We start from the raw sequence: 15962 nt of genomic DNA, 5'->3' as shown, positions 1-15962 counted from the left end.
CGCCTCCAGCTTTGTCCTTTTCTTTTGCTTTTATAGTAACTTTTTCATTTGTCTTTAAATTTTAAATTTAAAAAAAGTTGAAAGAGAACTTCAAGGAATTCCTCAATGCCGTTACTCAGATTCACCATTTATATTTTGTCCATTTGCTTTTTCTTTGTTATTTTCTTTCTATACCTATATCAAAAAATGAGTTTCATGTTTATTACTTTCAAATCATGATCCATATTTATATTTTGAAAATTGTTATAATAGTTATATTTTTGAAATTCCTTCACAATTTAATTCTGAATCATCCATTTAATTATCTTGCCTCTTAATTCATTTTAAAGACTGCCCAGTTTATCTGGACAGGTCCTTTGTTGTTGTTGCTGACTACTGATTCCAATGCTTAAAACAGAAGGGGCTTCATAGAGCTAGAGTTAAAAGCACAGGCACTCGACCCCTGGCTTGATTTTACCACCTCTTCTCTGTGTACCTTATGGAAAGTGACATAAATTCATTGTGCCTCAATTTCCTCATTTCCAAAGGGAAAACAATAATACTCATTTCTCAGGGCTGTTCTACGATAGAATGAGTTATTGTGTGTTAAATGTTATAAATACAGTCCTTGGCATATAGTAAGACTTATAATACCATTGAATAAACTCAAAAGCAGATAACAGGCACTCAGCAATTATCTGTTGCATGAATAAGTTTGGTGATGTACTATATCAGTAGATTGCACAAAAATTCCAGTTGCTTACAATAAAATTTTAAAAGGATGAGCCTGATCATTGGTGTGGAGGGAGGGGAAATTCTATACAGGCATTCAATGATCCAGGATAAAAGAGGTTTTGGCATTGTCAATGCATAACTTCCTATTTACTCTAGATATCAATGTACCACCTGTATATAAGGAAAGAGGGAAAAGAAATGAAGAATTTCATGAAAGGATTTGTACACTAAGACTGTAATAGGAATAAATACATTTTATTCATTTTTCATTGGCCAGAGCTCAGTCATATGCAACACCTAGCCATAAAGGAAGATGGTGAATGTGGTCTAGTTATGAGTCCAGAAGTAACAGAAAATTACTGTTGTGAACAACTATGCAGACCTCAAAACCACAAATAATTTGATTAAAGAATTAACAAAGATTACAATTTGTATTTATTACATCATATAAATACAGAAACTTTGAATGTATATTGAAAATTACAACTATTAAAGTAGCGGATTCCTGTAGCTAACTATAATTTACTTTCTTCATAATGATAAAAAACAATGACTCAGTGCTGAGTAATCAAGGAGAATACAAAAGCTGAGGCAGTAAGAAGTAAATGGTAATATCTTTGGGAAATGGTGAGTGATACAATGTAACTTGAGTCATAGGATAAAAGAAAGCATTTATTAGGGAAGAAAGGTAGATAGATATCTAGATAGATCTAGATAGATAGAGATAGAGATAGATAGATCTCTCTGTATATATCACATTGTGTCCAAAATTTTTTTATAGTCTAAAAGTATAAAACAGTTTTGTACAAAATCTCTTTTTGACTTTAGTTAGGCTTCTATCCCCTCTTTCCACCTATCCATCAAAAATGTTCTTGTCAAGGTTACTGTGCTGAAGTAAATGGACAATTATTAGACCTATTTATCTAAAAATATATCCAAAGCATGATTACAGTGGTCACTATAATGATAAGCAATGATGAGTTCATTACATTTATATGCAGTGTGATCATTAACTCTAAATTTGTATGCCCTGCAAATACCAGGAAAAAAAACTCACACAATGCAAACAAATAGAATGGCTGCCCTGGTGTATGAATAACAGCCTTGGTTTTTCTATCATGTATAGGGCACAACATTTCCCTTTATGTAAAACCAGATGCAATTGATGTTATGTGGTTCTAGTAATTGAGTATCACGGAGGTAAGAAATGGACATATATTTGAGTTTGGGAAGATGAAAGAAAAATACCCATTAAGTTTTTTAGAAATTTCAATTACTCTGAAAAATTTCAAAATATAAAATTAAAACAATCCACCCCACGGACTTAATTTGATCATATTCTGTTAAAAATGATGATGGCTGTGTAATTAATATGTGTTATCCTTAAAAACTAAAGTGAAAATCGTGGGTATATCAATTTGTCGTGGCAAACCATGGAAAATATACAGGCATAAAAAAAAATCCCACAATTTAAAAATTCTTAACATTCTTTTTGGTAAAGAAAGAACTTCCCATATAAATTAAAATACTGATGTAATTATTAAAGCAAAGGTTGCTTGATGATTTTTTTTCTGAATCGCAGCTTGTATTCTTTAATAATTAAAAATGATCCATCGGTGTCTATTCTCTCCAACTAAACTTGTCTCTTTTGCTCACATTGATAAGCCTCATATCTAGCCCTTTAACTGATTTGAGCTCAGATTTTTACCCTGAATCACCCCATTAACAAGGCTGAAGTTTTAATCCCACAAGGCTAATGCCATTTGGAACACATAGGTAGAAGACTTCTTAACGGAAAAAAAATGCCAGAGAAACTGTTTGTGAAAAGATAATAATTGAAAAAAAAAAAGGAAAGTAGAATTCCTTGTGTTGAATGCCCCCTACAGCCTAATTAATGGGGTCATGCACCCATTTATTATGCTAATTATATTTTCTCTTTTATTTTCTGCTCTCTTATATACAGTAATTGGTAACAATGGGTCTCTTTTGTGCTCTTTATTTCTTGTGGTTAAAGATAAATGAACTATCTTGTTCTTGTAATTGAAATTAAAAGAAATGTACTATAAGTAATGTCATAATAAAAGTATTATATAATCAATGTCTCCTTATCTATGGATGGATCAGGTCCATTTAAATTGTCTTTAGCAAAGTACTCTAACTTCCCTTTGCACACAAATATTTTAGTATGTGTTTTGAATGCACTCATATAATTTTAGCAGAAATGTTATATAAGTAAACATCAAAGTAAGCCATAAAAATGTGATGTAATTTATTCCACTTAAATTTAAACATCCCATTTACTTTTCCCCAAAGACTCATTTTTCTAAAGCCTCCCTTTATTAACTAGTGTTTAATAGTTGATAAAATTATATATATATAAAATAAACTTCCATCATGTCTATATTTTTATGTCACTGAAACACAAGATGGTTCCAACTAACACGTGAAAAATCATATACTGGAATTTAGCACAGCAAAAGACACAAAGCAAGTGATTAGTGATATTTTTTCTATTTCTCACAAGTACAGAATATAATTCTTTCCAAGAAACTAATGTTTTCATTTGTCTGAATGTATATGATCTGATATTTTAAATTAAAGACTATTTAATTAAATTATATTTCTGATTCTCAAGAGCACTAAGTCTCCATTAATGCAATGTTCACTCACTGCTGAGGTTGTCATGCCAGGTTGGCCTATTTTGCCATTGTATTTTTACTTGGAAGTTTCTTCAAAAGGAATTTCCATTATACTTATTTCTTGTATGTCAACTCTATATTGCACCTTTCCAGTTTAGAGAACAGTCCCAGCTTCAGACTTCCTGTATTCTAACACAGGCTGGATGTATAGAGTAATTTTATCCCCCTAAGTTTCTCTTCCATTGTCAATAAAATAATAATAGTACTTTTCATAGGTTTGTTATAAGGATCAAGTAGAATAATTTTTATTTAATGATTACTTCCATAGTACTTATTATGTGTTAGATATTTACTACAAATATTGTCTAATTTAATTCAAAAATAACACTGTTATTATTCTCATTATGCCATGTCAAGAGGTTGAGGCACAAAGAGATTAAGTAATTTGTCTAAGATCTGACAGTTATGTTTCAATCCAGAGACTCTGTTTCCAGTCTCTGCATTGAACGGCTGTGTCACTCATTTGCTCTCTGACCAAGATGGCCTCAATGTTCCCTTAAGCTTGACTAAACTTTAGAAAGACTTCTTTCTGACTATAGTCCACTAACCTCCCTTCTCTTCAGGTATTTCTGCCCCAGCTCCCTCCCCAGGGCCCCACACACTATCAGTCTTTGTGGGAGGGTAGAAGCCTAACTTTGATAAGTGGTAATTAGCAAATACATACGAGTTGTCTAATCACATGGACCAACCTACCCCCTAAAGTCCTCCAGGACTTTTCCACTAGCTTACTCCTTAAAAGTTTTCCTCCTTTTTACTCAGTGGGCAGTAGAATTCAATCCCACTGCCCTACATAAAGCTATTGCAATAGTCCTTTTTTTATGTTGTAAGGCTATTTAGTTTATGTACAAGAATGTTTATGACATTATTCAGAATTACAGAAACTTGAGAACAACTATAAAGGGAGTATGGTTAAATATATCTGCACAGAGGAATCTTTTAGTCAATAGAATATGTCTAAAGAATATTTCAGCTATTAAAATATCCTCAACTCTATGATGAGCATGTCCCAATTATATAAATATATATGTACAAATAAACCCACTCCTTGATCACATAATTCTGCTTGCTTAATCAACTTCTCCCACCGCTAATAATTTTTTACCTCACTGGTACTTATGATCACTTGACCTGTTTATTTCCCTCTGTCCTTAAGTTTCTTGCTACATTCACTTCATTATCAAATTTGCATTCAAAATTCCAGTGTTTCAAATTATAAATGGAAACATTTGCTTTCTACATGCCATCAAAACACAGCTGAAGAAAACAGAATAGCCATCAGAATAACATCAATGTAAACATTATTATCAATCCTAAAAGGGTCCTTAACACCTACAAGATATCCTAACATTTTTCTGGCCACTTTTCTTTTCCAATTTATGGAAATTTATATCATTTCTGGGTTTACCAATTTCTATCATTTCTGCCTTTCTCATTTTCAGCTAATTTTAAATCATGAAGAAAATATAGCTTCTCTTTTTTTCCCATTTTTCCAAGTTCCCTTGAAAACTCATCCCTCCCAGATTCTTACTCTGGCATCCTTTTTATTCTAATGAATCTTCTGCTTCCCCCTCTCCACTGAAAGCTTTTCTGTAGAATTAGATTTACTCTCCTTTCACCTTTCATTCACTTCTTAACCTATTTCAATCATCTGGCCAAACCTCAAACTTCCCCATAAAACTGATTTTGATATATTTACCAACAATTTATAACGGAAACTCGCTTGTTACCTTACGTGATTCTCAACTGCCTCTAGCAGAGTTAACTATACACCCTATTTTGAAAGTTTTTCCTTTTGTCCTCAAAAATAGTAAATTCTACTAGTTTTATTTCTACACCTGTCACAGTTTCGTCTCTTTCTCTTTGGCTTTCAGGAGTCTGCTATCTCAGAATGCAAGCGTATGCCCTCTTTTAATCATTTTTCACTCCTTCTTATTTGATCTAACATGAATGGCTTTAAATGACTTTTACATGCTGACCCCTTCTTTATTCTCTTTTGAGTTTCAGACTGTACGTACAATCACCTAGGAAACAGCTGTACTTGGCCAGACAAGATTCTTGGATAAAGTCTTCTTTGCCCACTTAACTCCTTCTGGTACATTTTTTTTTCTGTGACATATCATACAGCCTGTTATATAATAAGTGCTCTGAACATATTAACTACTGTGATCATTTGATTCTACATGAAAATATTACTGTGTTTGTTTTTCAAATATTCTTCACAGACCACGATTTCTTGCTAAAGGCTCCTGTCTTCTAAATATTCTCCAGTACATTGCTATCATTGAAAATAAAGTGCCCATAACTGAAAGCATTTCTCAAAATGTCTCACAGAAGCAGAGAAGAAAAAGATAGTTCTTCTGCCCCACTCCTACAGATGATATTTCAATTAATACATCCTTAGCCACATTATTATTTCTTAACATTGAATGTATGGTCAACCACATTCCTAAAGCTATTTTTACATTTGTCGCTACTCAGCCATGGTTTCCATACTTTACACACATTGATAGTGAGTAAATGGCTTTTTTGGAACTGCATCCAACTGCATGCAATCACAGGCATCATAGAATCTATGTATAAATCCAGCACACAAAACTCTTCCTGTAAAAACAAGTTAAAAGCTGAAAGGTGGAAATTATTTTATTTTAGACTGAGATGGACAATTAAAATGAGATTTAATTTTGTATTCAAACCAGAGACAGGCTCTTATGATAATTCTTTTTGTTCTTCAGTAATATCCAAATCTTAGTATAATTAAATCTAGAGGAAAAAAATGGCTTGCTGTATTCTGAATTAGAGGTGAGTTGCCTGTGACACAAAGAGATTAAAGTACTCCTCTGAGATCCCATCAACCTCTAATTCTTACCTGCTCGACTACAACATTTTCTCAACTTTTAAAGGTGGATAATAGTAAAATAATAGCACAGACACAATAATCACATTCGATAATTTGTGTGAGTTATGTGTACTTACAATAAATGTTACTTTCATAAAAGATTATATATGAGATATATATCTATACACCGTAAACTTTAAAATATTTTTATTGAAATATAATTGGCATATTTAAAGTGGAAAAAAAAAATGTCACTTTCTTCCCTCACCACGAAATAAGCCCTCTACCTGTGGTTCCTCTAACAATACCTCACTTAAGGAATTGTGGTTAGACCTTATGTCAGGATTTCTAGTGTCATAACTCCTCAAATCACCTTTAGAAGGTAACTTTAAAATTTAATTAAATTTACTAATATGAACTTTCTTTCAAAAGCAACATGTGACAACATAATAGATACACTTGGTAGCCTATAAACTAAACAATGAATCAAACAGTGCATTGATAGGTACATAGATGAAACACATTTGTGTGAGATAAATAGAGTGGAATACTTCTCACTGCATTTCTACAATGGAATATTGATTCCCGTGTTTCTAATGTGAAGTCTGTGTATTCTTAGTGCTGTCCCTTTGTAGGTGATGTGTCACTTTCCTTCTCCTGGCTACCTTTAAAATCTTTGTTGCTTTTGTATTTATCATAACTTTTTCACAATTTGATTTTGATCAGTCTTGGCAAGATGTGTTTGTGTGTGTGTGTGTGTGTGTGTGTGTGTGTGTGCAAGTGCAATTGTGTGATTTTTAAAATCATATTTTGTTCCCAGCCACAAGTGATTGTCTCTTATACTTACACAGATCACTATTAAGTTTGAAAAATCACAAGGAATTTTCCACTGATGTCATCCTCTTTCTCTATTTCTCTCTTTCTCTTTGAATCCACCTTCTCTCTAGGACTCTGCTATGCAAATGTTGCCTATTTTTATCTCCCTAAACTATAGTGTGCATCTGCAATTGTAACAGAACACAGGCTTTTTTTGCAAGCTATTCACAAACAGTAAGCTAGGAAACCACAGGGCTCCACTCATTTTTATTCCATTTACCAAAGATCACAGTCCTACAGTACCTGTTGTCCAATGACTAAAAGCTTCTGTTTCACATATTCTCTCCAGCTTCTAGTTGTGTAATGGTGAATCTATGTCCTCTTCCTCAATCATGACAAGATAAATTTCACATTATCTATTATTTGTGTATTTATTTTGAAACTTTTACCTTAGGTACATATATATTTAAGAATGCCATGTCTTTTTGGGGAACTGATACCATTATTATTATTATGAAATACTCCTTTGTTACATATGGGCATTGCTTTTTCTTCAGTCTGCTTTTTTCTGATACTAATATACTTACTACAGTTTTTGTAATGCTTAGTAGCTTACATAGAATGTGTCTTTCTAAGCTTTTAACCTAGCTATAATTTCAAACTATTACTTAATATGAGTTTCCTGTAGGCAGCATATGTTTGTGCCCGGCCTTTTCATCAAGTTTGATTACCTCTGCCATTTAAATAAGATGCTAAACCATTGGAAAATTTTGATTATCAATATATTTGAGTATAAATCTAGATAACCAAATTTTCTACAGTCTTGATATTTGATTCCAATTTATTTTATCTGGTCTTGGCTCTATTTTTTCTTTCCCTCCTACTTTTGGATTGAGTACATTTGTAGTCCATATTTTTAAAACTTACTGTCTGTAGCTAATTTCCTTCATTTTAATTTTATTGACATTTTATAAATTATAATATATGCTTTTAACTTATTATACTTCATGCCCAAATATTATGCCAAATCACATATAAATTTAGAATCTTAGGAGATTTCATTTATTCCCCCAATCTTTTTTCGATTTTTGGCATTTACTTCTATGTGTGTTTGAAACAAACCACAAACACATTATTATTATTTGCACTTTATCCTCTCAATTGTATCTTTTTAACAACAGACTTTAATTTTTAAAGGAGTTTTAGACTAATGGTAATAATGAGTGGAAATTACAAGTCCCCCTATATCCCTGACTCCACATTGGAACAGACTTCCTCGCTATCAACAACCCACACTAGAGTGATACATTTATTACAATCCATGAATCAATATTGACACATCATTATCAATTAAAGTCCATAATATGCATTAGGGCTTATATTTGGTGTTGTATATTCTATGGGTCTGGACAAATGTATAATGATAAGCATGCACTGTTATAATAGCATAAAGAGTGGTTTCACATCTCCAAAAATCCTCTGTACTCCACCTATTCATCCCTTCTTCCCTCCTAATCTCTGAGGAACCACAGATATTTTTGCTGTCTCCACAGTTTTGCCTTTTCTGTAATTTGACATGCTTTGCAAACAATATATCTGTAGCTTTTAAGGTCATTTTATTTCACTCTTTTTCATAGATTGTACTTTGGTGTTCCACTGAAAAAGTCACTGTTAAACCAAATGTCATCTAGATTTTTTCCTGTTATCTTCTAGTAGTTGTTTAGTTTTGCATTTTATAGTTAGGTCTATGATCCATTTGAATCAGACTTTATGAAAGGTATAAGGTTTTTGTCTATGATCATTTCTTTTTGCAAGTGGATGTCCAGTTGTTTCAGTATCATTTGTGGAAAACACTATATTTTCTCTATTGTATTGGTATTTAGACCTAGGCTCTGGGCAGGAAGCTTTGGTAATCTTGGTGAGGAAAATCTTCATATAGGGTGGTAGCCAGGCATGGGGTAATGGAGTCTGAAGCTATGGAGGAATAGCCAAAAGCGTTCAATACAGAGCATGAGAAAGATCAGGAGGGAATCTATGTGAGAAGACATAATAGTGAAGGGGTGACATGGCTTCCCAAACCAAATTTCTGTACTTACTCTAGTCCAATGTTGGTAAACATAATTTTCCTCATATATTTTGTCAAATTTACCAGTAGTTTATGTGACAGTGCATGTCTTTTAGAAATTATTCCTTCAAGGACAGCAGCAGAAATCTTATTTATATTTTTCCATTCATTTCTATGTATTTAAAGCCATGAATTAAAAGTGATACTGCCAGGGAGAATCCAACAGTTTTATGCTTTTTGATATTTCTCTCTTCCACAGCATCGAGAAACCCAGCATTATCTTTAATATGTTAATTGACTTGATCTATCATCCTGAATATAACCAACATTTTCCTCTTTGCCAGTGCATTCCACACTGCACTGAGGCTCTGACATCCACTCATATGCCTCCTCCATGTGGGAAAATCCTCATTACCCCCATTAGGATGTTGACATTCCACAGCAGACCACCCTCTTCGGCATGGGCACCTCCTCCTTCTTCTCTTTCTTCTTTCTTCTTTCTTCTTTCTTTCTTCTTTCTTCTTTCTTCTTTCTTTCTTCTTTCTTCTTTCTTCTTCTTCTTCTTCTTTTTTTTTTTTTTGAGATGGGGTCTAGCTCTGTTGCCAGGCTGCTGTGCAGTGGCATGATCTCAGCTCACTGCAACCTCCGCCTACAGTTTCAAGCTGTTCTTCTGCCTCAGCCTCCCAAGTAGCTGGAACTACAGGCATGCACCACCACGCTCAACTAATTTTTGTATTTTTAGTAGAGACAGAGTTTCACTATGTAGGCCAGGATGGTCTCCATCTCTTGACTTTGTGATCTGCCTGCCTCGGCCTCCCAAAGTGCTGGGATTACAGGAGTGAACCACTGTGTGGAACACTGGTGCTTCACAATGGACCTTCCCCCTGGAGGGGTAATCTCTTGGTACCACCTGAATTCTGTCCTTTATTTTCTGTCTCCACTTTTGGATGTTTTCGTTAGTCATTCAGACTCTGAATAACTCTTCGGAGCTGCTCTCCCCTCATGAATACCTTCCTCACCATGGTTACATTCTGGGACCTTTCATTGTGCCTTATTCCCACATAGATGCCCTCCTGATCCTCCTCATGCTTTGAAATGCCACCTTAGGGTATACCTCTTTGTGAAAGTGTTTCACATAGTTAATACTCCAAGACCCGGTGTCTCAGTATGACTCTACATGAAGACCTCCTTTGCCATGCTTGAGCTCCGATACTTCTTGTCAGGCCATAACTTCACAATGATACCCTCCACCCCTGTTTAAGTTCTGACTGTTCATGCTAGACCACCTCAAAATCTGTCACCCCATTTCAGGCCACCTCGGTGAGCTGTCATGTGTTATCCAATCAGCCACACTACTCTAGGACTTTTTACAGTATGAATCCTCTCTGTGACTCTCTCAGGCTCTGACAATTCAACCTCAGCTACTGATATTCTATTTGTGTTTGCTGTTTCACAATAGGTAGCCCCCTTGCTGGACACCTTCCTCACCCTGTTTTGGCTCTGCCATTGATATTGGGACTTCTCTAGGCATACGCCACTCTTTTCCTGTATGTGGCACTGCCAACTGGCACCAGCTACCCATATTCTTCAACGAGCTCTTGAGTACATGTGGGTTCAGATTCCCCTTACTAGAGGGATGCTTTCTTAATTCCACCTGGACTCTGGCTACCCATAACAGGTTGTATCCTGTATTGACACCTTATTCGCTCCACTTACATTCCCAAATTCCATGCCAGGTTGATTCTCCATATGGATAAACTTTGTACCCTTATTTGACTTTGACACCCCATCCCAAGTAGTCTCTCAATGTGGATGTCTGTCACTCCACTTGGACTCTGACACCTCAAGCCAGGATACCCATGCAAAGGATGTTCACTTTCCTCTGGCCCCAAATAATGGATTTAACATCAAATCATTTATTAATGGAAGGGAAAGGAAAGGAAGAAAACAAATAGGGAAAAGCACAGGAGAGAAAACCCCATGATCGTATTTGAAGGCATCAAATTACATAATCTAATCTAGGCAGAGTATGCAAAGTTAGATGAATCACTGAGTTGTATTTTGAGTCACTGTGTATTTATCCCTCTTCTACTTCTAAATTTAAAAATTTCAAAAATCCACTATGTCTTTATGGAAGTAAGGTGTAATGTTTGTCAGGAAACGAAGAGTGTATGCTTTTAAAGAGCTTATTTTGATTGTTTAACTAAAACTTATTTATTCTTGCTGGCAAATACAGTTGCTTAATAATTTAAGTAAGTTAAAGAAATCCATAGTTATTTAAATTAAGTGACTATACATATCTTTTTGTACTTGTACTATAGAAAATTTACAATAAAAATATAGTAAATTAAGATCCAAGTGACTGTCCATAATTGGTTGAATCTATTGATTCAAACTTGCTATGTGTGAGATAGATGAAAGGTTTATTGCAGTCTCTCTCATTCAAACACAACAAAGGCTAATAAAAAATGAAAAGAATAATTAGTATTAGTGAATCCATATTTGTGGAAATATAATCAACAATTTTTTGAACATCAAATTGATATACCAAGTATTAAGCTAATTAAAATTTGTGTATTATCTTACAATGGGGATAACTCACATATATCACATATATAGCAGGAAAATATATTTATTGTATGGAAAGAGAGCCTATTGTCTATGTGCTCCCAGTGACTAACTGAGAAGAATAAGTTAATTATTTGAACCTCTTTATGCTTTCTTCCTTCCCTCAGAACCAATTACAAAAGTACTACATTTTACCCAGGAGACTTTCTTTGTTTCTGTCAAATATTAAGTCTACCAGAAACGAATGCAATTTTTAGCAGGAGGATGGTAAATGTTCTGTTAGTTTTAAGAAGTGATGGTGTAAGCCATAACTGCAGAGACAATGAGTTATTTGTGGTGGAGTTTAGTACTGGATGATCCTGCAGTGACAGTTTGCATTTTGTCTAATTGGGCAGAGCTGTAATTTACAGTTGACATCATGTGGTTTATATTCAATTCCTTATAACTCAATAGGTAGAAAGGAGAAAATTACAAGTAAGTTTTGCTTCCACAAGTGTAGCCTGGTCTCTATAAGATGTGGATGGGCTCAGGGGTGGTTAAAAAGTTTAGTGGGCATTATTTTCTAAGAGTCTTAAATTGTATTCTTACATGTTGGAAATTATTCATGAAATTGTTAGTTTTCCCTGCTAGAAGATAAAATAATTTCAGTTAAACTTATATAAAATAAAATTAACACTTTTGAACATGTAATACATGTCAGATATGAAATAGAACATTTACATATATACTTTAAATTTATCTTCACATTTAAATTCAGTTTATAATCCATCAAAGGGATATAGGCAACAGCTGGCAAATGCTAGCACTGAAACTGTAACCTAGATATGGATGATTTCAAAATACATTATTTTCTAAAGAACTACATTGCTAAGTTTTCTAACTAGCATCGTCAATTTGAGCTTACAGTTGCACGTTAAGCAAATGAAAGGTTTTTGTCATAAAGGGGTTCATATTCTGTCCAACTCGTTTTCTTTAAAAATTTCAATGTGCATACCATATCAGTTAAGTCTAAATCTTCAAACTGCCATTGTGACTCATTGATTCAATCAATACAGTCAAAGCAGTGGATAATTTATAAATATACACTACTATAGAATTATGTCAATATCATATGTTGGGCCATCCAGTTGCTCAAATTGAGTAAGAAAGTAAAATTCGTTCCAATACCACTAGATAGACATTGCCTAGATGACTTAAATTTCTTCCAAAACATTCATCTTTAACGTATATTGACTCAATTCTTTAATATCTACAGAAACTAGATACTCATTATCTTAGGTAGCAGACATACTTGGATCCCTCTGGCATAAAATCCTGCCTTTACTTAAATGAAAATCTATATTTGAAATACTTATCTAAAACAGACATTAATCCCCTTGCTCATGACAGGCTTTTAAATACTGAAGAGATACACCTAATTCCCCTGTGAGGCCACATTTGCTATTTTAAAATGCCATGCTGCATTCCATAATTTGTCTTGTGAGATAGTTTGGAGTCCCTTCAATTCTTCATTTTTATCTGAATTAATTCCTTTTTTATATACCTGACACTGAACAAAACATTTGAGGAAATGTCATACTCTTAATTCCCACAGCTGGCAAATCATGCCATTTGTCACACACAATTATAAATCCATCGAAAAATTGTCATTTTGTAGTATCTACAGAATCTATTAAAGTATATATATATATTCATCTTTTTCACAGTTAACTGGCATATTACACATTTTAAAACATTACTGATTATGTTACTTAGTTAACTGTAAGTAACAAAATTATAGATGACATAGATGAGTAGTTAATATGAATGTTTGCTCTCTGGGAGTTATATTAGCGAAGAATGCACATGTCAGTTTATGCAAACATTATTTTAAAGCTGAGTTAGGTGAGTAAGTAATTTGTATGGTTTTCCTACAATATTTTCATCTTAAAGATTCAATATGCTTTTCCCAGTAATGATAAAATGGTTACATAGTTCAATAAAGAACTACTAAGGTCAAACCTCTTATAATAAAGATACTCAAATTGTTCTTTTAAAGCTTCTTATCCTTTTATGATTTTTATTCGTGCTAGGAATTTTAAATCAAAAACCAATTAGAATAAAATAAAATCCAATTTTATGGGCCACAGAGACCATGCAATTTCATTTATCGTTACAGAGACTCTCCCACTTAGATCCCTTTTGCACATTTCCTTCCAAGAAAATATCTTTTTCTCCAGCTGCATCAGTAAACTAAAGATGTAACATTGTTCAATCTTTCTTGTGTGTGCTTTGCTTTCACCTGACATCAGGTGAAGTCAGTTGTCAATCTGCAGAACACAACGGGAACAAATTCTTGCCATACTGAATGTCTTGACACAGTTATTGTAATGCTGATGAAAGCGTTATGTGGAGAACACATTTCCTGAACACTTTGAAAATTAGTTATTGTAAAATGTTGTGTTTTTTTCACATAGATTCTCATATGAAGCATTCTTGTAGCTGTACTTATTTAGTCCTTGTAACTGTACCTATTTAGTTCTAAATTTATTACTAATTTAAAATTAATGTAAGTATGTGGTCTTATAAATATTTAACCAAAATGTGATATATTAAAATTAATTTAGTTTTTTCTTCTGCAACAAAAGAAATAAAATATAAATTTGCATATTAGCCCTGTCACAACTGATACTAAATATGGCTCAAGGACCAAATATAAAAAGAAAAAATATACTAGGTTACATTATAAAGTTATATAAACCTTTGTGCTTTAGAATCTAACTAAATACAATTCATATGTTATACATATTAATAACATATTTCAAATATGAACAACATAGGAAAATAAAATATGTACTTAGAAAATGCACTGTTTCTTTTAGATATTGTTTTATCTGCCTATGGCACCCCAATAAAAAGCACTTCTTGTCTTATTTTATTTTCAACAAATTCTAACTTATAAAACAAAGAAAACTTCAAAATTAGTGAATCACAGTGTGCACCTCTCTCAACTGTTATGGTATGACATAGTGACTATATCTGTAATTAAATTTCAGTCACAAAAATTGGCAGAATTAAGGGAATAGAGAACAATGGAGTCCATGACAATCAACATGGTGAAGGAAATTAAGTTTCTGGAAAGTGATAAACTATATAAAGGAAAATAAGTCAGGATAGATGACATTAAATATAGCCACACTCTCTGACTCTCCCACATACTACTAAAGTGTGTATTTGAGTAGTTCAGAGTTTGATGAAGATGATTTTATGTTCTAATTCATTTTTATCTTTTCCTAACTATGTTTCCCCATCCCCTCATCTCTCAAGGAGTTTTACTCATTGTCATTTATCCTACAGATTCTATTCTTATTGGTCTACTTCTTTCCTCAGTCGTTCTTACTTCTCTCTTCAATTCTCCTACTTTTCTCTTTTCTGCTTCTCTTCCTTAACAAGACCAAAGTGGTGATTTGGCAGAGAAAATCTTTCACTTTCTTTTATTTTACCTGTGATATAATTAATCTAAAAGCTCACTTAAAAATATATGTGAGTCTCAGTGAATAGGTTCTTTCTTATTTTTGAGAGTGTATTATGTCAGTTTTAAAGGTGCAGTTAAATAACAGCATCTGAGTCAGAATTTTTTAAAACAAAATAATTACAATTACAATATATTTTATGTTAAATTAATTAAATTTTTAGGCACTTGAAAAAATTTTATGATTATCACTGCCAAGTGGTAATTATAAACCGCCAAGTAAAAAGAGATCAACAGGCGATCTCAGTAAACTGTGTTGAGGAGGGTAAAGGCTATGGTCAAAACATGACTCAGGCTGAGAGTGGTGGCTCATGCCTGTAATCTCAGCACTTTGGGAGGCTGAGGTGGGCGGATCATGAGATCAGGAGATCAAGACCATCCTGGCCAACATGGTGAAACCCCATATCTACTAAAAATACAAAAAAAAAAAAAAAAAAAAAAAGCTGGGTGTGGTGGTGCGTGCCTGTAGTCCCAGCTACTCGGGATAATTGGTTGAACCTGAGAGGCAGAGGCTGCAGTGAGCCAAGGTGGCCCCACTGCACTCCAGCCTGGGTTACAGAGCCAGATATTCTGTCTCAAAAAGGCCGAGCACGGTGGTTCACGCCTGTAATCCCAGCACTTTGGGAGGTCGAAGCGGGTGGATCACGAGGTCAGGAAATGGAGACCATCCTGGCTAACAAGGTGAATTTTTTGTACTAAAAATACAAAAAATTAGCCGAGCATGGTGCGGGGGTCCTGTAGTCCCAGGTACTC

This window comes from Rhinopithecus bieti, unplaced genomic scaffold, assembly GCF_001698545.2.
Source record: "Rhinopithecus bieti isolate Rb0 unplaced genomic scaffold, ASM169854v2 scaffold_12088, whole genome shotgun sequence".
Taxonomy (NCBI): Eukaryota; Metazoa; Chordata; class Mammalia; order Primates; family Cercopithecidae; genus Rhinopithecus; species Rhinopithecus bieti.
Note: the sequence above shows the minus strand (reverse complement) of the source record.